The following is a 23,383-nucleotide window of genomic DNA, read 5'->3' as shown; positions in this document are numbered from 1 at the left end:
TTTTTGTTTTTTAATACCCGTTTCAGAACGGAAAATCCAATTGCCAATTTTCACCCATTTAGAAATTAGATATTTAAAATCTGGTTTCACAAATGTGTTTACCATCCCCTTAAAGTCCACAGTGTACTCTCAATTCAATATTTACAACTTCCAAATCTGGGAAAAACACTTAGATTTTTAAAAAACTACAATTCCCTGGGACCGTGCCATGCAGTTTGATACATATCAGCAACATAGTTGTAGTTCTTCTGATTTGCAAAGTAGGGTTCTAAATAGGGTTGTAAAAAGATATATCTACTGAATATATCTAATATCAAGTAAAGCCGAACGAGTTATTACACTCCACCTAGATGAACTATGGTAAGAAAAAGTAAAGATGTCGGCTAATTTTCGATATTTTAGCTAATACACTAGAAACGGCGTTTTTGGGACAGTAGGTTCGTTTGCGGCTTGTAAAATAGGGTTGTAAAAAGCTAGATCTACTGAATATATCTAATATCTAGTAAAGCCGAAGTAGTTATTACACTGCATCTAGATGGACTATGTTAAGAAAAAAAGCAAGGATGTTGGCTAATCGTAGTTATTTTAGATAGTACTCTAAAAATGGCGTTTTTGGGACGGTAGGTTTTTTTGCGGCTTGTAAAACAGGGTCATAAAAAGATACATCTACTGAATATATCAAATGTCTAGTAAAGCTGAACTAGTAATGACACTGCACCTAGATGAAATATGTTAAGAAAAAGTAGGCATAATGGTTCATTTCAGATATTTTAGCAAGTTCTCTAGAAACGTTTTTGGGATTGAATATTTGAATAGGCTATAACAAATATCTAGAACAGCCGAACTATCACGTTATTATCATTATTATTATTATTATTGGTGGGAAATTATAACAGAGGAATATATTTGCCGTTTTAATATCAAGAACACTTCCACCTTTTTGTGTCTATACAGGAATGTTAAAGATATCATTGAGGAAAACGAGGTTGACGCGACGTGATTGAATCAGGGAATCCGTGTGTCCATCACGGGAGAGGATCCTAATTGACTTTACATTGGCATTGTTTTCGTGGTGGCAGCACGTAATTTCAACCCATTACGTGCTGCCACCACGGAATGCGGTGTTAAGAGGTCGTGGTCATTTCACGTATTTCTATGAGATCAGGTTGCGGAGCTGCCACCCGTGGTCCTGGGCAGGGCTTGAGACTTGGGATCCACTCATAGTGAAGTTTAAGGATGCCATCGGTATGTTGTTAACGTGATTTTATGGGCAATATCAGTCGAGGTCTCCTCCTCTGCAAAGCAAACTGACCCGGTGGCTACAGGTAATAGCGCAGTTTTGAAACCACTGTTTTTCCGAGATGAAGGACTGATTGTTGAGCTGCTGTTAACAGTTAAGGGATCCCGTTATATAACCGTTTCAACACTAAATTAAGCAGAGTGACGGACCCAAAGCCTTCAATCTGGCTAAAGGTCAGCTGAAATGCTAAAAAAAAAATACAGCGGTGAAGTTGGGATTTGTTTCTTGAAGTTATGTGCTTATCGTCTTTTCTGTCTCTTGCAGGCTGCCAGGAGAAGCGGACTGGCCATCAGATATTGTTTGTGGAAATTTGAAAATAAAGTTTCTCAAACTGACTTTTGTCTCTTCATTGTGCACACTTACACACAAAATAGGGTAACAGTTAGCTATTTTGAATGTTAGCATTGATTTCGCACATTGGATGGTGAAATATTTGTAGTTTGAAAGGTCCGACCTAAATGAATAAAGGTTGTAGTTAACAAAGCATATGAATATTAAGATAGAAGGAGCGCCAACTGAGCGCAGCTTCTTTTATTGATCGTTTGAACGTCGTGTGGTGGTCTCTTTCGATTAAAGGCCGACGTCTCGGCGACGTATTTGCAATGAGCAAACGCTCTCCCTGCTATGTCTTAACGATCTAAACTTGATACATCAGGCCAATGTCAGCCAGATGTATGTGTGCTATCTGAGTAGGTAAATGGTTAACTAAAATATGTTTCTGTAAAAACAGGTGATGCTGTTCTTGGAATCTTGGTTTATATGATAAGCACTGCCTACTTTTACCATTTGATCTCAGTTTGTAATGGTAAGTTTCCACAATATAGGAAACAGTATGGCACCAAAGTCCTAAGACAAATTCTTGTATTACACCCAAACAGTGCACGGAAATCTGTTTATGACATTTCAGGCGAAAAATAGGCAGTACAGTAACATCATTTTGGTTTATATTTGGACAGCACTGCCTAGTTTTACCATTTGATCTGAGTTTGGTCTGAGTTTGAGGAGGGGGTACTCTCCCTCGATCCGCTTCTATACTCTTTGTGTCCAGGATGGTGGGCATATGAAAATGTGGAAGTAGTTTGTAGTTTGAGCAACAGCCCAGGCCCCTAGACAGGGCGCCAGACTTTGAAGCCAATTTGACATAGAGTCACATGAAGACTTTTTCGCAGACTTACATTGAGAAAGAGACATCTGTAAATCATTCCCAATCAAGCTACCTGAGGGCTTAAAGTTAGTAGCCGGAAGTTAGCCACTTGGCCAGTAAAGTCTTAGTTTGCTTGCTCTATGGGTCCAATGATGCAGAAAATCCAAGTAATGATACATTTGGGAAGTCAAACTTTTTTGGCTTCATGTACCACTGAGCAACTTTCACAAACATGAATGGAGCTCCATTTCCAATGCTGCATCCAATTTTCTTTATACATCCATGCAACAGCCCCAGAGCCAGCTCAGATCCACAACTGACACATCATTTGGCAGATTTAAGCTTGGAGATGACTAGGGAGATCTGGGTGCGTACAAGGTGGAGGGAAATTTGCCACAGTTCATTTACACATGCTACCCACATTGTTAAGATACAAAGCTGATTTAAAATCAGCAGAGTAAGTGCCAGAAGTTCTTATTGGTGGTACCAAATCATTACAACAAGATAACGACTCCTAAAGGTGTACTTTAAAATAAGGATTTCTAGTGTAAATATTTTTATTGCAGTTGAACGATTTCATCAGAGGGTCTGGTTTTGAGTCCCATCTGTTTCAGACAATCCTTTTGTTCCATTTTGTATTTTTTGTTGTTGTCTGTTGGGTATGAAAGGCCAAATCTCTGTGAGGGCTTGGAGAGTTTCAACCCTCCACCTTGTCAGTGATGGATTAATTGTTTGCACAGTACACACCATTTTTATCCCAGACACTGCTCTTGTGATTACCATTTGCACATTGTCCAAGATGTATTAAAAGAAACGTGGTATGTCATTTCTTCTGGTTCATTTACAAACAGCTGCTTCCTCCATCTCGTCCATCCATGGGAGCTGCTTCTCTTTCTTCGAGAGGTTTTTTTTTTAGCATTAGAATCCATCAAGCTCAACCTCTTCTGCAAACGTTTGTGGCATTTTTGCTTTTCAGAGGACCAATAAATTCTTTTTTGTGTAATGGGAATAACTTGTGACCTGAAACACAGCTGAGGGAGTTTGGTCAGCTCCATCCTCAAGATAACATGAGTGTTTTTATGATCAGCACTGTTGTTTTTGACTGCAATGATTAGTGAAGGAACATTATACTAACCCCACTTCACATCTGCAGTTGGACAGGTGGGCCCTGTCATGAGGCTAATCATGGAAAGTATTGGATTTTAGATTTTTTTTTCTCTCTTCTAATGTCCTGTATGTTTTGGGTCATTTATCTTTTACTATTTACATACACTTACAATTGCTAGGATACAAGCTGTTTTATTGTTAGCCGCACCACAACACTGCTCTAAGGATGGCAGTGCTTGTTAGTCCAGACTTGAATGTCTGTGCAACTAAGGAGCAGATTGCCATAATATTTGGTGCATATATTGAAGGTACCCAGTGCAGTCCAGTATTCGAAATGTCACCTAGTTGCCGCTAGTGCATTTACACAGATTCTATCTAGGGACTCTCAAACATTCAGTGAATACCATGCAGTTCATTACTTAAGACACTCCTTAAGACTGGTCTTAACAAAGACCGTCTTAGGAGTTATGACCAGGCGTAGTAAAGACCAGTTGGTGCAACCGGCCCCAGAAGAAGAACTAATGTCTCAAGCTCAGTCTGGAATTCATCATTATTATAGAGCTCCATAAAGTGGAAAAAAAATCATCGGTTAAAATGCATTTTATGACACTTGAGAAGATGGAGGATGTTCAGGTTCTAGCACTCGTCCTTTTCCTGATATTGAGCTCACTGAAACACTCTGCGGTGACTTGCAAGGTTCCACTCTTGACGAGTGTGATGTGGCATAGCTAGAGATTTTCACTTAGGTGGGGTTTGAATTAGAGTTGTCACAATACCAAAATTATGACTGTGATACAATACCTGCCAAAAATATCACGATACTCGATACTAACCATACGATACCAAAAATATGATACCACACCAAAATTCCGATACGATACTGGCATCTTTTAAAATATCTACAAATAATAGTAGTAGTAGTTCCTTTTTACCAACTTATTCCTGTCCAGCTTTTTGAACACTTAACAAATGCAATTAATATTAGTATTAGCCTACAGCAAGATATACTAATGAAAACCACATGGTGGGATCATTGCATTGATTACACATGGCTATGTAGACGTGTTTTCCATAAGTATGAGCACTTGTAGAGTTACATACTTTTACAGATGTGTGTATGAGGGGGAAAAGTGAAGCTATGTGGGATGAGTACATTAAAGATGGATACAGACTTAAAGGGCAATTTCTCCCCTTTACTGAAAAACAACAATGAAAAACATGCCACCACATGCCATTGTACCAGTGCACAATGCCAACAGTGTGGCAAACAATGAGACAGCCATGCTGTCTGGCAGAATTGTGAGCTATTTACACTTACACTATTGCAAATGTTTAAATATCACAACTATTTACACACTTCTGCATAATTTTCAGTTAACATTGCTTCTGTGAAAAATGTGATTTCATTACGTTAACCACACTGCATTATGATCATTGTCCTACGCATCATGACAACTCTGTAACGGGGGAAATCGCTTGTCACATAACTAGGCAACCTATTTTTACCTTGTTTATAGGCTGTATATGGGTGGGCTTGAGGGTATTCATGTAGCCTGATGTTTCCAAACACATTCACTAATCTGTTGTTCTTTGAACTCTTTGAAAAGTTCAGGGTGTCTGTCTGAGAGGTGCTTTGCCAGATTAGACGTGTTTCCTCCCTTTGACTGTGTCGCTTTGTAACATCTTTTGCAGACGGGTCTCTGTGTGTCGGTGGTATTTCCTTCACTATCTGCAATGTATCCAAAATAATTCCAGATTTCACTTCGGGCATCTTTTTTAACAGCAAGCCGAGGATGGTTGGCAAGAGCCCCTGCTGCACTTGAGGCCATGTCTCCCCTGTGATCACTCGCTGCCTGTGACTGAGAGCTTCCTGCTGCGTGTGTGAGAACTGGCAGACCCGCCCACGCACTCTATGTGTGCAGGCAGCATGACGGCGCGCAGCAGTGAGTGCGCTCTGATTTCTATTTGCTTCTATTTCTTATTTTAATGAAGTATCGATACTAAAAAATATGTAATATCGTATCATTTTCAGTGTGAGAGTACTGCGGTACCTTTCTGGTGTATCGATATACTGTGCAAGTCTAGTTTGAATTTAGGTTTCAGTCAGAATTTTTGTCTGAAGACTATCACAATGAACTGGTAGAAAGAGTCGGGACCACAGTGCAAGTAGAAGATGAGGGCACAAGAGACTTCATGCCTACATGTACAGATTAAAGAGTGACACGGGAGTGGATTTTCAGTCCTGTCCCATCCCATTCCCACAAAGATTATCCCATCCCGTCCCAATCCCATGAAAAGAAAAAAAGAAATCCTGTCCCGTCCCAATCCCACAAGACTGACTCCTGTCCCATCTCCCGTGTTGTGTTTCAGTTACAGTAAAAGTTACTTCTTTAACATGTTTCTTTACTTTCTCATACTCGTCTTCAACATGGCGAGAAACTATGCGTACACTCGGCAGAACATCTCCGACGTCTACGCTGCTTCTATATTGAGCTACAATGGCAAAGGGTCTTAAATCTTGGCTGCACATGCGAACGATAGTGTTGGTTAGTTAAGACATCACTGCCACTGGCACTTTACGCTTCACAAAAAAGGTGATTGTCGGCTGCCTTTCGCCACCAGATTCACAGGTGTGTCTCTGAAGGCCACTCGTCCCTGAGTCACTTGTGTATTTCACAAGTAATTTACACGTCTTACAAACAGCGTACAAAGATTTAACGCTGTCACTCTTGAGTCTTAAAAAAATCTTCAGTACTCCAGACTTGCCCGAAAGCTTTGTCAGGGTGATGCGCTGATCATTTTCCTTCACTTTCACTTGTAACGCTGCCTTCCCTAACTCCTCCGACTCCATTTTGGCGGCTGGCTGCACTGTGCATCAACATTCATATATGTCATGCGCTGGTCAGGTTGCAATCAACCAGCCACCTGACAGGAGAGAATAAACATGGATAAAACAAGACAACAGATCAAACAGCTTTATATTAGTAATAAGGAAATAGCATTTATTCATTGTGGAACTGCATAGACTATTATTATTATGATTCCCAGTCCTGCCCACTCCCGCTGGCTTTTTTCCCATCCTGTCTCAATCACAAGTTTGAATCCGGTACTTATGGAGCCAGAAGTTTAAGAAATGAAGATGACATTGAAAAATATCATCCCCAAACTAGCCAGTCAGCTAAGGGGCAGCAACCTGAGTATTGTAGAAGCTGTGTGTGGCCTGGCGTAGAAAATTAAGGGATTAAAACAAGTTAGGTCCTAATGAATATCCATCCATCCATCCATCCATCCATCCATCTAGCTTGTGAGGTCAGCAGGCTGAGGAAGGTACCACAAATGTCCCTCCTCCCAGCAACACTTTCCAGCTCCTCCTGGGAGATCCTAAGGCAATCCCAGGCCAGATGAGAAATATAATCCCTTCTGGGTCTGCCCCAGGGCCTCTTAACAGTTGGACATGGTTAATAAAGTTGGAAATAATTCAGTAAGGAAATTATATTTAAGGTAATGTAGTTTAAAGGCATACTATGCAGGATTTGTCACTTACAGATTGCAAACTTGGCACTTCCTCAACACAATGAGACTGAGAAAGCAGTGGTGGTCAAGCAAGCTAGAGAGTAGATAAAGATAGGAAGCAATGTTAACGAGTACAAAGCATTCCATCTGAGAAATAAAACATTATATTCTGATTTTTTTACAGCGATTACATTCAGCTGAAGTCAATACTTCATCCTGTTCACTTGTCAAATACTGTCTCTTTGTCAAAACTTTCAGCATCAGATACTGCCGTATAGAGGCACCTTTCGCAGCAGAATGATACACATCAGGCGGCAGCTATTTCTGACGGACGGGTGGGAAGGGAGGTGAATGGGACAAACACCTAACTTTCGTTTCGTTTCTCGTGTTTCTGAGGAGCTCACATCCACAGAGCAGAGGAGAGATATGGAAACAGCCATCCGTGGTAATATGGAGTTCAGTATCTTGCCTGGGCATACTTCGATATGAGGAGGTGGGGATCGAATCCTGATCTTGTGGTGGAGGACCTGCTCTACCTCCTGAGTCACAGCTGACAATGCCCTTGTAATTAATCACTGGCCAGGTGTGAAGGTGTGAAAGTAAGCAGGGTTTGATCTTCTCCCTTAGGCTCTGTGTTTTAATTCTTCACATAAATTATCTGTCACATTGTGTGTGCAATATTATGACTGCCTTTGAAACTGTCTGAAGGTCAGGCCTCAAGCAAAGGAGTTCAAGTATCTCTGGCTCTTGCTCAGAGAGAGGGTAGAATGGATCTTGAAATGGATGGCAGTGATGCGGGCGCTGTGCCGGACCATCACGGAGAAGAGGGAGCTGAGCTGGAAGGGGAAGCTTTCGACTGAATGGTCCATCTACATCCCAACCCTCACCTATGGTCATTAGCTTGTGATAGTGACCGAAAAAATGAGATTGCGAATACAAGCGGCCGAAATGAGTTTCTTCCGAAAGATGGCTGGGCTAATCCTTAGAGAAAGTGTAAGGAGCACAGACATCTGGAGGGTGTTGAGGTGGTTTGAGCATCTGATCAGGATGCCTCCTGGGCGCCTCCTGTTAGAGGTGTTCCGGGCACATCCAACTTGTAGGAGGCCCTGAGGGAGACCCTTAACACCCTGGAGGGATTACATATTTCATCTGGCCTGGGAATCCCCCAGGAGAAGCTGGAAAGGGTCACTGGGGAGAGGGATCTCCAGGATGCTTTCCTACGCCTGCTGCCCCTGTGTCCCAGCCCTGGGTAAGTGGATGAAAATAGATGGATGGACTGTTATACAGGGGAAGGCAGTCACTGAGCTGCCTGCTTGTTTCTGCTCTGTCTCCATCTCATGGAACAACAGCAACCACTCAGCTAACCGTTCCATTTCAGCCTCTGCTAGAGCTCATACTGAAAAAAGCGAATTGAATTCAGCTGGATTTTTGGATCGCTCTGCTGCAGAGTTGCAAGCAAAACTCTTGAGATTAGATGATGACATTGATGATGATGTCAGCTTGTTTTATCACATCCTCCCAGCTTCCCGCAGAGTGCCAATTTGGGATGCTCTTACAGCATGAGAACAGAGACAGAAAATCAATCTGAAATGTTTGCCTGCCAGCCCTCTTCCATGTGCTCTCACTCAGTGGATGTTTAACCAAATGAGAAACAGTCTGACATGTGCCACTGGATGTCAGACATACATTTGGCAAAAAGTAGCATGTCAGAATGAGAGAGACATTAAGAATGGACTGAATGCAGGAACCGTTTTACGGGAAATTGTTTTTTTTGCCCCCAGTGCCAGATAACCAAGTCAAACACTAAATAAATGCCTGTGAATAAATTTAACACATTTAATTTGTCCAGACCCTTTCTCACAAGACATTTTGACTTTCCCCAGTAGGAAAAGTGTTGCCCCTGTGTTCTAGCGTTGGCCAGGTGGGCATATGTGAGAATGAAATCCTGATAGTTTAAAACAACAGACACACAAAGAGTGTGTTAGCAGCTTCACCACAGTATTTATTCTGCAAATAAAGAGTATGCACTTATTGAAACAACCTGACTGTTGACAGACTTCAGCTATTTGAAATTCACAGTTCTATTACAGTTTTAACCATTTGTCTCTTTTTTCCTATACAGAAAATAATCTTTAACACAAATCATAAACATAATCCTTTCATATCAATATATAGAAAGTGACAATTTAGTGTTATCACTGTAGCTGTTACCACACTATAGTTATACTTAAACCTTTGTTATACTTTTGTTCAGCTTTAACATTCATAAAACATCATAAAATAACAAGAATGAAACATTAAGTGCATGAAACCGGTTGTTTTCAGTACAAATTAACAAAACACATATCACAGCCTGCTCCTTTAACGGCAAGATGGCGTATGTACATCAGGCCACGTTCCTAATAAAGTTAGGTTCATACGATTGTGCAGGCGCCATATTTCTACCGTTCCCATATGCTACAACAGCATTAGCTAGGCACAAAAACAATAAAAGTAACAATAAACTCGAAATACTCTCAGTATACTCATGCAATATACCACAAATAACATCAACAGATTGAAACAAGTGAACTGAGCTGTCTGTAATCTCACATTCTTATTAAAATCTACAGGTTAGCTTGTTAGCATCTTCAATGTAAACTCAATGGGTCCGCTAGCTTAGCACATTAGCATGTTGTTGAATGGTCCAGTAAATCACACAATACTACAAAACAAACTCTACCACTGTTACTTTGACACAAACCAATATACATACAACAGTAACAACATGTTTATCTTTCAGACTGTGATGTGCCTGTGCATTCTGGAGGAATATTAACCCACCTGACAGTTGAAAACAACAGACACACGAAGAGCATGTTAGCCATAGACATATGGTACAGGCCAAAAGTTTGGACACACCTTCTCATTCAATGCGTTTTCTTTATTTTCATGACTATTTACATTGTAGATTCTCACTGAAGGCATCAAAACTATGAATGAACACATGTGGAGTTATGTACTTAACAAAAAAAGGTGAAATAACTGAAAACATGTTTTATATTCTAGTTTCTTCAAAATAGCCACCCTTTGCTCTGATTACTGCTTTGCACACTCTTGGCATTCTCTCCATGAGCTTCAAGAGGTAGTCACCTGAAATGGTTTCCACTTCACAGGTGTGCCTTATCAGGGTTAATTAGTGGAATTTCTTGCTTTATCAATGGGGTTGGGACCATCAGTTGTGTTGTGCACAAGTCAGGTTAATACACAGCCGACAGCCCTATTGGACAACTGTTAAAATTCATATTATGGCAAGAACCAATCAGCTAACTAAAGAAAAACGAGTGGCCATCATTACTTTAAGAAATGAAGGTCAGTGAGTCCGGAAAATTGCAAAAACTTTAAATGTGTCCCCAAGTGGAGTCGCAAAAACCATCAAGCGCTACAACGAAACTGGCACACATGAGGACCGACCCAGGAAAGGAAGACCAAGAGTCACCTCTGCTTCTGAGGATAAGTTCATCCGAGTCACCAGCCTCAGAAATCGCAAGTTAACAGCAGCTCAGATCAGAGACCAGATGAATGCCACACAGAGTTCTAGCAGCAGACCCATCTCTAGAACAACTGTTAAGAGGAGACTGCGCCAATCAGGCCTTCATGGTCAAATAGCTGCTAGGAAACCACTGCTAAGGAGAGGCAACAAGCAGAAGAGATTTGTTTGGGCCAAGAAACACAAGGAATGGACATTAGACCAGTGGAAATCTGTGCTTTGGTCTGATGAGTCCAAATTTGAGATCTTCGGTTCCAACCGCCGTGTCTTTGTGAGACGCAGAAAAGGTGAACGGATGGATTCCACATGCCTGGTTCCCACTGTGAAGCAAGGAGGAGGAGGTGTGATGGTGTGGGGGTGTTTTGCTGGTGACACTGTTGGGGATTTATTCAAAATTGAAGGCACACTGAACCAGCATGGCTACCATAGCATCCTGCAGCGACATGCCATCCCATCCGGTTTGCATTTAGTTGGACGATCATTTATTTTTCAACAGGACAATGACCCCAAACACACCTCCAGGCTGTGTAAGGGCTATTTGACCAAGAAGGAGAGTGATGGAGCGCTGCGGCAGATGACCTGGCCTCCACAGTCACCGGACCTGAACCCAATCGAGATGGTTTGGGGTGAGCTGGACCGCAGAGTGAAGGCAAAGGGGCCAACAAGTGCTAAACACCTCTGGGAACTCCTTCAAGACTGTTGGAAAACCATTTCAGGTGACTACCTCTTGAAGCTCATGGAGAGAATGCCAAGAGTGTGCAAAGCAGTAATCAGAGCAAAGGGTGGCTATTTTGAAGAAACTAGAATATAAAACATGTTTTCAGTTATTTCACCTTTTTTTGTTAAGTACATAACTCCACATGTGTTCATTCATAGTTTTGATGCCTTCAGTGAGAATCTACAATGTAAATAGTCATGAAAATAAAGAAAACGCATTGAATGAGAAGGTGTGTCCAAACTTTTGGCCTGTACTGTATATACGTAGACGCCGCATCAAGTGGGTTTGCCCGCTGCTGTGATATGTCAACGTCACCGCCATATTGGATGTGGCAAGGCTGCGCTGTAAACTAATACAAGTGAATGGACTTAATTTCATAAAGCGCCTTTCTACAAAGAAATTTACGTTAATGCCTCTCATTTATTCATTCACACACACACTAATATACTTGGGAAACAGTTAGGCACCAAAAACAATGTATTTGATCTTCTCAGATGGCTAAGATAAGAACTTTATTGATCCCACACAGGAGTAATTCACATTACATCAGCTATAGACAACAAGGTAGTGCCGAAAAACAATGCACAGTATACATATGTATACATATATATATATATATATATATATATATATATATATATATATATATATGTATATATATATATATTTATATATGTATGTATATTTAAATATATATATATATATATGTGTGTATGTGTGTGTGTGTGTGTGTAGGCCTATATGTCTCTATATGTATATATACATATATATATATATATATATATATATATATGTGTGTGTGTGTGTGTGTGTGTGTGTATATAGTACAGTAGGCCTACAATAAAAATACAAGACGTAGTAAAAGGACAGACAGATTTGTATATAAACTAAACGCCAATGGTTCCAAAGCCTTGAGGTGAACCTAACCGTACTCATGGCAGGATTTGCAAGCGCTGAAATTAAGCTGTTTGGTGACTCAGATATCCTCCACAATTGCACTTTTTGGGGCTTCTGAGGCTTGCGCTTCCCTTCCTTCAGAACGGTGCTCCATGCTGGGGAGAGGAGTTGGGGGCACACCGTCACCCCCAGTGACTGCCGAGCAGGCTCTGCCGACCCCGGCGCTTCCCTCTCCTGCGATCCTGACGCAGCAGCACCAGCCCCAGGGGCCCAGCTGGGCAATCCATGGCAATGGCACCTCTCCAAGTATGTCATCCGGCGATCCGGAGCCGCAGCCGTTCCCTGGTCTTGGATCACGCTTGCCTGTGTTTCCAATGCTTCTCTCAGAGTGGAAACTTCCTGGCTACATATATATAGGCTACTGTGTGTTGTTTTTCGGCACTACCTTGTTCTCTATAGCTGATGTAAGGTGAATTGTTCCTGTGTGGGATCAATAAAGTTCTTATCTTAGCCATCTGAGAAGATCAAATACATAGTTTTTGGTGCCTAACTGTTTCCCAAGTATATTAGTGTGTGTGTGAATGAATAAACGAGAGGCATTAACGTAAATTTCTTTTATGAAATTAAGTCCATTCACTTGTATTAGTTTACAGCGCAGCCTTGCCACATCCAATATGGCGGCGACGTTGACGTACGGCTCAGCACTCGATGCGGCGTCTATGTATATATGTCCATGGTGTTAGCAGCTTCACCACAGTATTTATTCTGTGGTGGTGCGTGTTTCAGGGGATGTCAACCTCCCTAGCGCCACGTATGCGCCCTCTTGCGACCAACATGAGTATCATTTTTAGGAAAAGACATTTGTGATGAAATTACATTTACTTGAATTAAACCCAGAAAAATGTTTTTTTCTTTTAAATACTTTTATCTTTTTAAAATTCAGACTTTAATCATGACTATCATGTTTTAATCATCTCACATGAACTGTTTTTTTAATACCTTTTTCAGCCATTTTTAATCACATTAACCTTGACCATGAGCTTTTTAACCCATTACACACTTTTTAACTATGCACTTTTTAACCCATTACAAAAGCACAGGTGTTACTAACAACAATAAAGATGACTCTATCCTATTGAAGTATGCCAGTGAAAGTGACAGAAGGCCAGCATGCAGGATACCAGAAACCTGTATTCAGGTGTCATTCAAAATGTCTTCTACAAAAAAGGCCTATTGTACAAGGTGTTAAGCCAGTCAAGCTATTTTAAAAATATATTATTGATCCTTCAGAGTGGATCCAACTCTCAAATGTTACAGTGGTGATGATGAATTTCTTCATTAAAATTTTATTCAGAAAAATTTACCACCCTCTGTTTACATAGATCGTATCAATACCTCTTACGGTTTACAAGTAACAGCATCGTTCGTCAAGCCCTAGGCTTCCAGTCAGACCATTACTGCACTTACATAGCATATGAAATGCTGAATTTTAGTCCTCCTGAACTAAAATACACACTGTGGGAAATGGCAAAATTAGTTTTAGGACCTTGCTGCTCAATTGTAGGTTGTTCCCTTCGACAGGGTACAAACTTGATGTCAGATATAAAAGTCCACCACTTCCCTGATAAAATGAACAAGTGCAAAGCATGGATTGCAGTGGTAAAAACCTCTTAAATGTCTGGATCAGCAAAAATGTGAGCATGCATTAGCATGTTATGGACAAGCCGCCTGTCAACAATCCAAACAGAGTGGTAAAACACTGATTTGTGATGTGAAACTGCTTTGTGCAGCGTTCTGAGGGGTAGTACACATGCCGCATCTTTGGAGCCCTCACATTCATTGTTTTTAATGTAGACCTGCATCAGTCGCGCTTAAACACCAGACTGATGCCAGCACGGCGCACATGCATACCCAAGCGTTACTTTTTAGGGCATGATGGCTGTGCCCTGAAATAAACAGAGTTCAACTTTTGGAACGCAGCAGCACACACTGCATGTCATGTGATGAGAACTGACCAATCACAGCCAACAGATATCTTTCCCTCCACCCGTAAATATCAGTCTGTGATAAATATGGAGAAGAAGTTTATCATTTCAGTGCAGGGCTGCCAGAGCTTTACATCTGTCCCACGAACAATAGGCCTACACACTAACAGCACCTGGAGCTCTGGAGATCAGCTCTGCACCCAGGATTTCAGGCAAATATGCTGTGATACGGTGCTAGTTGAGGTTGCTTAGCAACCTCAAATGCAACCTGCCGCCACGCTTTTGAAAACTGGCACAGAGAAGGCACAAAAGTAGCACCCAGTAACTGACCTCATTTTTTAATCGTCTGGGGCCTCATTTATAACCACTGTGTATGCACAAAAAAGGGCTGAAAATATATTTACACCGTCTTCTAAGCATAAATTCATGAAGGAAATGTGCCTAAATTTGGGGAAACTCTGACCTGTGCGTATGGAGGCAGAGGGAAAATAGCACCTGTACAGGTAAAGATTTTTGAGTCTTGCAGGACCTTTTCTGAAGGTAAAGATGAGGATTTTAAGTTACTAAGAGGATTATCAGGGAAACCTATGAGCTACATAGCAAACAAGTCCCCAATCCAGGTAGTCGTAGCTTAGGAGAAGTACCCTCTTGGAAGTGGCATGAGCTATCAGGTAAAGCAGTTCAGAAAAACTTGATGAAGATGAAGATTATTTTATTATCACTTGTGGGCAGCTGCAGCTTATTTCAATAGAAAATCATTCACAATATAATAGAATATTTTACTGGTTTAACACTGGAAAGTAAACGTTGGATAAGACAAAATTATACAATGCTGTTACAGTAATTTGACAAGTTAAAAATGGGATAACAAAATGGAAATTCATTATAGTTAGTTGTGTGAGAGACAGATAGAGACAGAGAGATATCATGGCCACATATGTTCTGCAGATCTTTGCTGTCGCAATGTGTTTTCCTCAGTCTATGCCTCAATGATGTGTGGCTGGAAATTAGACAACATACACACCACAAACCATACCTGGTTTATATTTCCTAACCTGGCGTTGGGGATCTTACCAGATACTATATTAAATTTCTTGACTTTGGCTATTGTACTTTCTATATGCACCAGGTGTTTGGTTGTTTTCTTTGTCATCTCAACATCTGGGACTGGCATTTGAAGATTTGACTTTGCAAAAGGAGGAATGTTAAGTTCAAGGCCAAACAACATCACATCTTTCTTAATGAGAAACCCCTTATCCACCATGAGCTCATCACCTCTCTTGAGGTAGCCACACTGAAGCAGACCTTAAAGTAGATCTTTGATTTTGCATTGTTTAAATATCTCTTGATCAGATATTGCTCCTGTGTAAAGTGTGGATACAAACATGAGGGATCACACTGTGGGGATCATAGCAGATCAGTGACTTGAGTGTGTTGGCAGACTTGTAGTTGAAATAAGTCTGACTTTGTAGTAACAGTGAGCTTGGTTTCCCTATCTTTATCTCTGTGCAGTCTACAATTGCAAAAGTTGTTGAGAACTCTGCTTTGTAGTTGTTGGGCATGTTTCCTGTGATGCTGTCGTGGTGTGGCCAAACAGACACACTACCTAGGCTACCATCCATGTAGTCAATCCATGACTTGAATCAAGTGCTAACACTTCGCAGATCAATCTGAAATTTGAATGCTAGTTCTTTTAGCAAAGTTTTGTCTCAGTTTCATAAGGACAAGGAAGAATTGTTAACAAAGGCATCTGGTGGATCTGATATTTCACTTTCTCATGTGTCAAGAGGATGTGTGTCTGTGGGGCTGTTTCATTGTCTGGTATTCTGAAAAAAGTGCATAGTTTGTTAAATCCATTAGTGCAATATTGGGAGAAGTTAGATACATTGCTGTTATTTACTGTCTCTGCTGTGAGTAGGTTAGAAGCCGGACAGTCTTGTAGTTTCTCCCTTACAGATTCATTTTCTTTTTCTTTTTGAGCAAGAGGAGTCTTCCAGTTCCTCTAGTGTTTCTGTCATCTGGGGTTGTTCCTCTGTGTACTCAGAAAACATAGTAATGCAATTATTGTGGGGAAAAAGTAACACACAATAGAAACACAATATAAATGTAAATAATTTACAGATATTGCAAAAATGACTTTTTTTTCCTTTCTTTTGTGTGCGTGTGTGTGTAGCTCCCACTATTGGACAACACATGGCTAAGTTAATCCAACTCTTTGCCACCACAGCCAAACACTTACTCTACAGTCCTAACAAAAGACCAGATGGAATGCTATAATGACATGATGGTGTCAAAGTCTGAAGCAAAGGCAATCCATAAAGAAAGTAGACAGCAGAGCAGCAACATATGGCATTGTGTCCACTCTCCTTGTCTTACTTCATCCTCTTTTAAGAGTATACACCAGGAAAGCAGACTTTGAGCAGCTTGCTCCCCTCTTAGATACAGCTCCTGACAGAAAAGTCCTTCAGAGTGGTGATGACCCAAACTATGGATTGCTAGAAATAATGTGCCCAGAGCGATACACAGGTTGCCAACATCTCCAGAGGCACAGTGATGACACCTACAGCCTCAAACATAATCATGAGTACTACTACCAAATTATTGGATGAATGGGGATAACTGAGAGTGTTGATGTGAAGTGACAATGACTATCACCTGGAGCGTATTCAATTTGATGCTGAAATGTGGGGAAAAAGATAAAATAAACTAGACTGGTTCTTTTTTGAGAATTTCCTACCATCTCTATGCAGCTGGAGAAATTACTGTCACGATAAACAAGATACGTACCCCTTTCGGTAACTGTGGCACTCTCCTCTGTAGTGGTATCCTTCACTGTCTCTCCTGTGGTGTCCATGGAAGCACCTTGTGATCACCTCACTCTGTAAAAATGATATGTTGTGTTATCAATTCAGTTATTTGATGCTGCTTTGATCTTGTGTTAGAAATAAAATTCATTGTCCATAAAATGAGATTTGTGACTTCAAATATTACATGTTTTGTTATTGTAAAGCGGGGTAGGCTACACACATAAGGATTTTATAAATCTTAAGAGATTTTTTTATCTGTTGATCGTACTGTGTGTGGTGTACTCCGACATTCTCAACACAGCACACCACACACATGACGATTCTGTCCCACGACCGATCTAGAATCTCGTCCTCCAAGCCAGAAATCTCGTGTGATCTAACAGACGGAGAAGAAGTGGCGGATGGAAGAGGAAACATAGCAACAACCCCCAACAACCACAGACTGAGATAAACACAACATGAAACATGGAAGAGGGAATGATGGTGGTTTTGGGACTATTGCTGACCGAAAAATCCCAAACAAACAAAAAAAAAAGAATGTGGAATAAATCCTGGAGACAGCATGAACACGGACTTTATAACCTACTGAGCGAGCAAGAGGTGAGTTGTTCTCAAGTTAGGCTAATGGCTGGTGTTAGCCTATTAACATTATAGCCTAAACGTAGCTAAATAAATCTGGCAGTCATCAAGAAAGAGACATTGTACATGGTTAATTGTGTTAAAGCCATTCATTTGTATTATGTTGACAGATAACTGACAGAGCAGGTTTCCAGGGGCTGCTAAGGATGAACGACCCTGCTGAAAAAACCAGCATGGACCAGCATAGAAATTATGCTGGTCCATGCTGGTTTTTTCAGCAGGGGCAGAGGAGTTTGAGTATTTTCTCAACAAAGTAGCCCCTGTGATAACAAAAAAAGAAACACAAGATGGAGAGCCATCACTGCCAAGGAGAGACTGGCTTTAACTCTCCGCTACTTGGCAACAGGTTTGTAGCTCAAGATATGAAGCTGTTGTGTACACACACACACACACACACACACACACACACACACACATAAAGTGTAAGTGCTGGCTAGTGCTAGCTACCAATGCTAGCCGTGAGCTTGCTAGTTGCCAAGTGAGGTTGGGATTTGGAGTAGCATTTGATGGAACAGGGAGATTATGCCTGTGTGGACCTATAGCCAACAAGCTAGCTTTCTTGCTGGTTTAACGTTAGCTACTATGACTACACCACTGGCTGGAGCAATACTAGCTGTTAGCTAGCTAGCTAGCTATTAGCTTACCTGATAACTCCATGGCACTGGCAATTTCTTGCCAACTCTTGTCCTCGTCGTTCCTGTTCTGATACGACTGGGCGGAGACATTATATTAACACTCTTTGGTTTCCCACAGCTCTACGAGCTGGTCCTCCATTTCCGACGTCCACTTGACTTTGTGCTTCGGGTCGGTCATGCTTACTTCTTTATTTACTATGTCTGCTTCCTTGTTCCTTAGTCAGCTCTCTTCTTGATCGGCTACATTCTGTTCCACGTCACAATTCACGGAGTCAGGACTCAGGAGTCGTCGGCTTTCCCCACACACATAAACAAGTTTAATATTTACGATTGTTGGCCCCGACACTTTTCCGAGCAGATTATTGGGACAAATTGACTCTTAACACACACCACAGGATAATCTTGTAGCATAATCTTATGAGACATAAGGCCCTGTGTCCACATAGCGCCTTTTTCTGAGTGCCAGAAGAAGGCCAGCGTCTTTTTTCAATTGTTCCCAATGAGGAGAGAGCGTCTGCGTCCGCATGCGGCCGCCTAGGGAAAATATGCTGCGCCCAGCGTCATTTTTCCGGCTGCTCCTCCTTTTTTGTGCGGCCGCTCCGAGCGTTTTGAGTTGAAAATCTCTGAACTTTTCAGAGAGGCGCTGGTGTCGTCACCAGCGCTTTTTCCAGGCAACCAAACATATCGCAGAACTCGTCACCCTGGTAACCAGGAAAAATGGAGGAGAAGCTGGTGCTGGCCGTGTCCGTCTATCCGGAGTTGTATGACATGTCACACAGACATTACCATAACAGAGACAATAGCTATATATATATATACATATATATCACTGTTTCCCACACGTTCATTTATTCGTGGCGGCCCGCCACGAATAAATTTTGGCTGCCACGAATACATTTTTCGGCTTTTGACTCGACCTCGCCTCCGGACTGTTTGCTTTGTGAATGTCGCGTGTCGTTACAATTCTGGCACATTGGGTGGCGGTATGCATTGTAACGCCGCCTATAAATTAATAAGACGCAGAAGAAGAAGTCGTGGTGGGCCTATAAATTGAGAAGACGCAGAAGAAAAAGTCATGGCGGAAGAGGCGTGGCTCGAACGACGAAGGTAAGACGTGCCGGTACAAAATGGTCAAATAAGCCCAAAAGTGGTCCGAACAACTCTAACTCATCATGTTATATCAGCCTGTGTCTGTATCAAACCTGGAAGCTCAAAATGTGCAGAGACATTAACTGTTAGTGTACGTTAGCCGACAGGCACCCGTTGAGCTGCTGCCGCTAGCGCCGTAATGTTAGCCTACATAAATCGGCTCTGCTCATTAGTAATTAACTTGGATGTTCACTCCTTTACACAGATGAGTATAGAAAAATATTTTCTGAAGAAGAAAAGACCTCGTCTTGAAGAGGAGGTAGGTTCCGGACCTCACGGGGTATTATCAAAACAGTATAAGACGCTTAAGAAACGCATGGAATAGTGACAAGACTTCCATCAGTGTGAAATGTATTTGCTTTCAATATTTCCAGGCTTCAACTAGCGCCGCAGCTGTGGCAGCAGATGCAGCTGCGGCAGAGAGAGAGAGAGAGATGCGGCAGTAAGAGAGAGAGAGGAGGAGGAGGAAGGGATAGTAGTGGTGGGTAACGTTACGCAGGGAGATGTAGGGGAGGAAGCAGGCAGCAGGCAGCAGGCAGTGGTTCCAGCTAGGGCGGAGGTAACAGGTGAGACTCGGCAAACACAGGGAAATAAAACAGGGGTCGGGTCAGATCAGAAATGCATTTTTCCCATAAAAGGTTCCTAATTTTTTATGTTTTTTTGCCCTATAGAGAAGACAACAGCAAAACACAGGGTCAGTGGTTTTGACCCTGAGTGGCTAAACATGCCTCAATTTAAATCCTGGCTGTATCACACGCAGCACGGTAAATTTAGTATCTGCATTATTTCTTCAATTATGACCATGTTTTGTTTTTTGTTCTGTTTTATAATTTTATGATTGCTCTACATTTCAGGGATGTTTTGTAGATTATGCAGGCAGCACAAGCCCCCTGCTAAGAAAGGCCCAGCAAAGAGGGCCTTTGTGGAGTTTGGAGGAGTGCTTTATAGGAAGGATTACATCGAAAGGCATATCACCACTGAGCACCATCAGCAGAGCGTAAAAAGCCAAACATCTCTTGCATCTGGTAGGTTCCAATTTCAACATCAAATATGTAAATATAACTAAATTTGAGTGTAACAATTTAATATTTATCATTTACAGGCTTCTCAGTGATGGATGCGTTTGAGCCCACAGTTGTTGTGGAGCATGAGGCAGTAATGGGTGGCTTCAAATGCCTTTACTGGCTCATTAAAAATGAACTGGCCCATCACACAAACTACCCCAAGATTTTAAGTCTGGCTGAGCTTCTGGGTTGTGATTATTTTAAGAAATTGAAGGTAAAGGTCACCAGGATTATTTATAATAAACCATTCTTTACATTAATAAATAAAAATTACACAAATTTTCTCTTTCCTAATGTGAAGATTGACCAGCGCAACAACTACAGGTCTCATCGTATCATTGATGAGATGCTGGAGATTTTGGGGGAGGTCATTGAGGAACCTGTACTATCAGAAATCCAGTCCTCAAAAGCAATAGCATTGGAGGTTGATGAAAGCACAGATGTCTCCACAGCCAGGCAGCTTGATTTGCATATCCGGTATGGAAGTAAAATTTAATAAACAACTTTCAGATCCTGTGTAATATGTGAATATTAATAGTTTGCTTTCTTCTCAGATACCTGGATAAAGAGGGCCGTGTCTATAACCAGTTCCTGGACCTGGTTGAGCTTTCAGATGGTAAGGCAGACACGATAGTGGCAGCCATCAAGTCTGCTCTCCACAGGAAAGGCCTGCCAACAGAGCGCCTGTATGGAGTGGGGACTGATGGAGCAGCTGTGATGACGGGTACTAGTATTATACATCTTGTAAAAATGTTTGTTAACCTATGTTACTGATTTTATTAAAAAAGAAACATTTTTTCAAAATTCAGGACGAGTGAATGGAGTTGTGAAACAACTTAGTGAGAGCTACCCAAAGATTGTGGGAGTGGCTTGTGCAGCCCACAGATTAGCTCTTGTATGTAAGGATTCATCGAACCATGTGAAATACATGGCCACGTTCAGGGACCACCTGCAAGAGTTACATGTTTACTTCCGTAACAGTGCAAATCGCACTGCTACACTCAAGGCAGCATCCACAACCCTGGGTGTTACTGACTTAAAAGTTAAGGTAATTGTAATTTTATACTGTTGCAGTTATCTCTTGTTTATTCATAATGTAAAATGTGAGATATTTTCTATATTCTCTCTTTGCAACATTTCCAGGAAGTAAAAGACACTCGCTGGCTTTCTCAATACAAGGCGATAGAAAACCTCCAAAGAAACCTTCCAGCAGTCCTGGCAGCCCTGGCAGAGGAGGCAGAAGTTCGAAAGTGTCCGGTGGCAAAGGGACTGTACACCTTTTGTGCCACATACAGATTTGTGGCTGCCGTATACTTGCACGCGGACGTTTTGCCCCACCTTGCCAGCCTGTCCAGAGTTTTTCAGAAAGCGGATGTGAACTTCCTTCATGTAAAGGAGATGGTATGCTGAATGTGCACATTTACTTTAAAAAAATTGTATAAAAGTCATTGTGTTTTGTATTCATTGAAAAATCCCATCTGACCAGTAATAGCAGCTATGGTTTTCTGTTTATAATTTTTAAAATCTAGGTCCCTGTCACAATAAATACCCTGAAAAACATCAGAGAAGCTGGACAGACTCCACTCCCAGGATCATTCCTGTCTCGCCTCCATCAGGACCTGGATGATCCCCAAGGACTTGGGACATTTAACATCCAGCATGAGGAGGAGAGGGGCAGGAGAGACCGGGGGCAAGGAGATGGCCAGGAAACCCCAAGGGAGGAGCAGTGGGCCAGATTTCAACAAGAGATTAATAATAATTTACCTCTGACATGATTTTTTTTGTGGTCCTGACTATACTGTCTCACTCTTATTGACTATATTAAGCTCATTCTTATGTTCATTGTAGGTCATGCACCCTTACTTAAGTGGTGTGGAGAAGAATCTTGACCTGAGGTTCCATGACCTGGAAATACTGGGGGCCTTCAGTGTCTTGGGACCAAAATCTGCTTCTCTGCAGGATGACATTGCAATCAACAGTCTCAAAAATCTTGCCAGAAGATTCTGTCCTGAGCAAGAAAATGAGGTCCTGCAGGAGTGGACTTCATTCAAGAACAATCTACTGACTGGGGCGTTCAAGGTGGGTGAATTAAGCTCATTTCTAATTAATGAATTAATACAATGGGATTCATAACACAGTCACTCACTAACTATTGCCAAATGCAAACCTGCTTTTGGAAGGACAAGAACCAGGCTGACATCCTCACTCTGCTGGCCAGTGAGTTTGATGAGTGGGATAACATCTACCCCTGCCTCAGCCTCCTCGCAAGCATTGCCTTGGTGATCCCAGTTTCAAGTGTCAACTGTGAACAGGACTTCTCCAGTCTGAATAGGGTAAGAGGATCACTTTGAGGAGCAAAACAAATATTTTCACATTTTATGACTTTATTTTTTACACATTAATCCTTAGGTAAAAACCGACCTCAGAAACCACTTGAGAGGTGAACACCTGGCTGCCTGCCTGAGAATTTCCATCAATGGACCTGACCCTGAGGACTTCCCTTACGATAAGGCCTTGGAGTATTTCTTTAGGAAGCCCAGAAGAATTAGTTGCTCAGATAAAGAGTGCAAACTTTGCAAGCAGTACAGATGTAAATGTCTCTATATCTAAATATACTTGTATATCTAGTAAAAACTAAATACAAGCTATTACTCATATCTTTTATTACTATGTATATCTATTAATCTATAAAAACTAACAGAGTAAATGTAGGCTATTATTTATATCTTTTTATTAAAATGTATATCTATATATGTAGATCTTAAGTAAAAATTTACTGAATGCAGGCTATTTTCATCAGTACTTGTACATAATTCATCTATTGTTCTATTCTGTAAATATTTCTATTCAAGTACATTTGTATAGCAATTATATATGTATGTATATAGTGTTTACA

General features: G+C 41.3%; 1 protein-coding gene and 1 long non-coding RNA gene across 2 annotated transcripts in view; one reads left to right on the top strand and one right to left on the bottom strand.

Annotated features, from left to right (window-relative positions):
- The window catches only part of dapp1 (dual adaptor of phosphotyrosine and 3-phosphoinositides), a 579,028-nt gene that overhangs the window by 453,265 nt on the left and 102,380 nt on the right, over window positions 1-23,383 (bottom strand). The window lies entirely within an intron of this gene.
- On the top strand, window positions 21,222-22,125 carry LOC144467066 (uncharacterized). The gene is made up of 3 exons (XR_013493438.1): window positions 21,222-21,535; window positions 21,631-21,888; window positions 22,017-22,125. It is a non-coding gene; the product is annotated as an uncharacterized LOC144467066 (long non-coding RNA).

This window comes from Epinephelus lanceolatus, chromosome 15 (assembly GCF_041903045.1).
Source record: "Epinephelus lanceolatus isolate andai-2023 chromosome 15, ASM4190304v1, whole genome shotgun sequence".
NCBI lineage: Eukaryota > Metazoa > Chordata > Actinopteri > Perciformes > Serranidae > Epinephelus > Epinephelus lanceolatus.
Note: the sequence above shows the minus strand (reverse complement) of the source record. Positions and strands in the feature narration are given on the sequence as shown.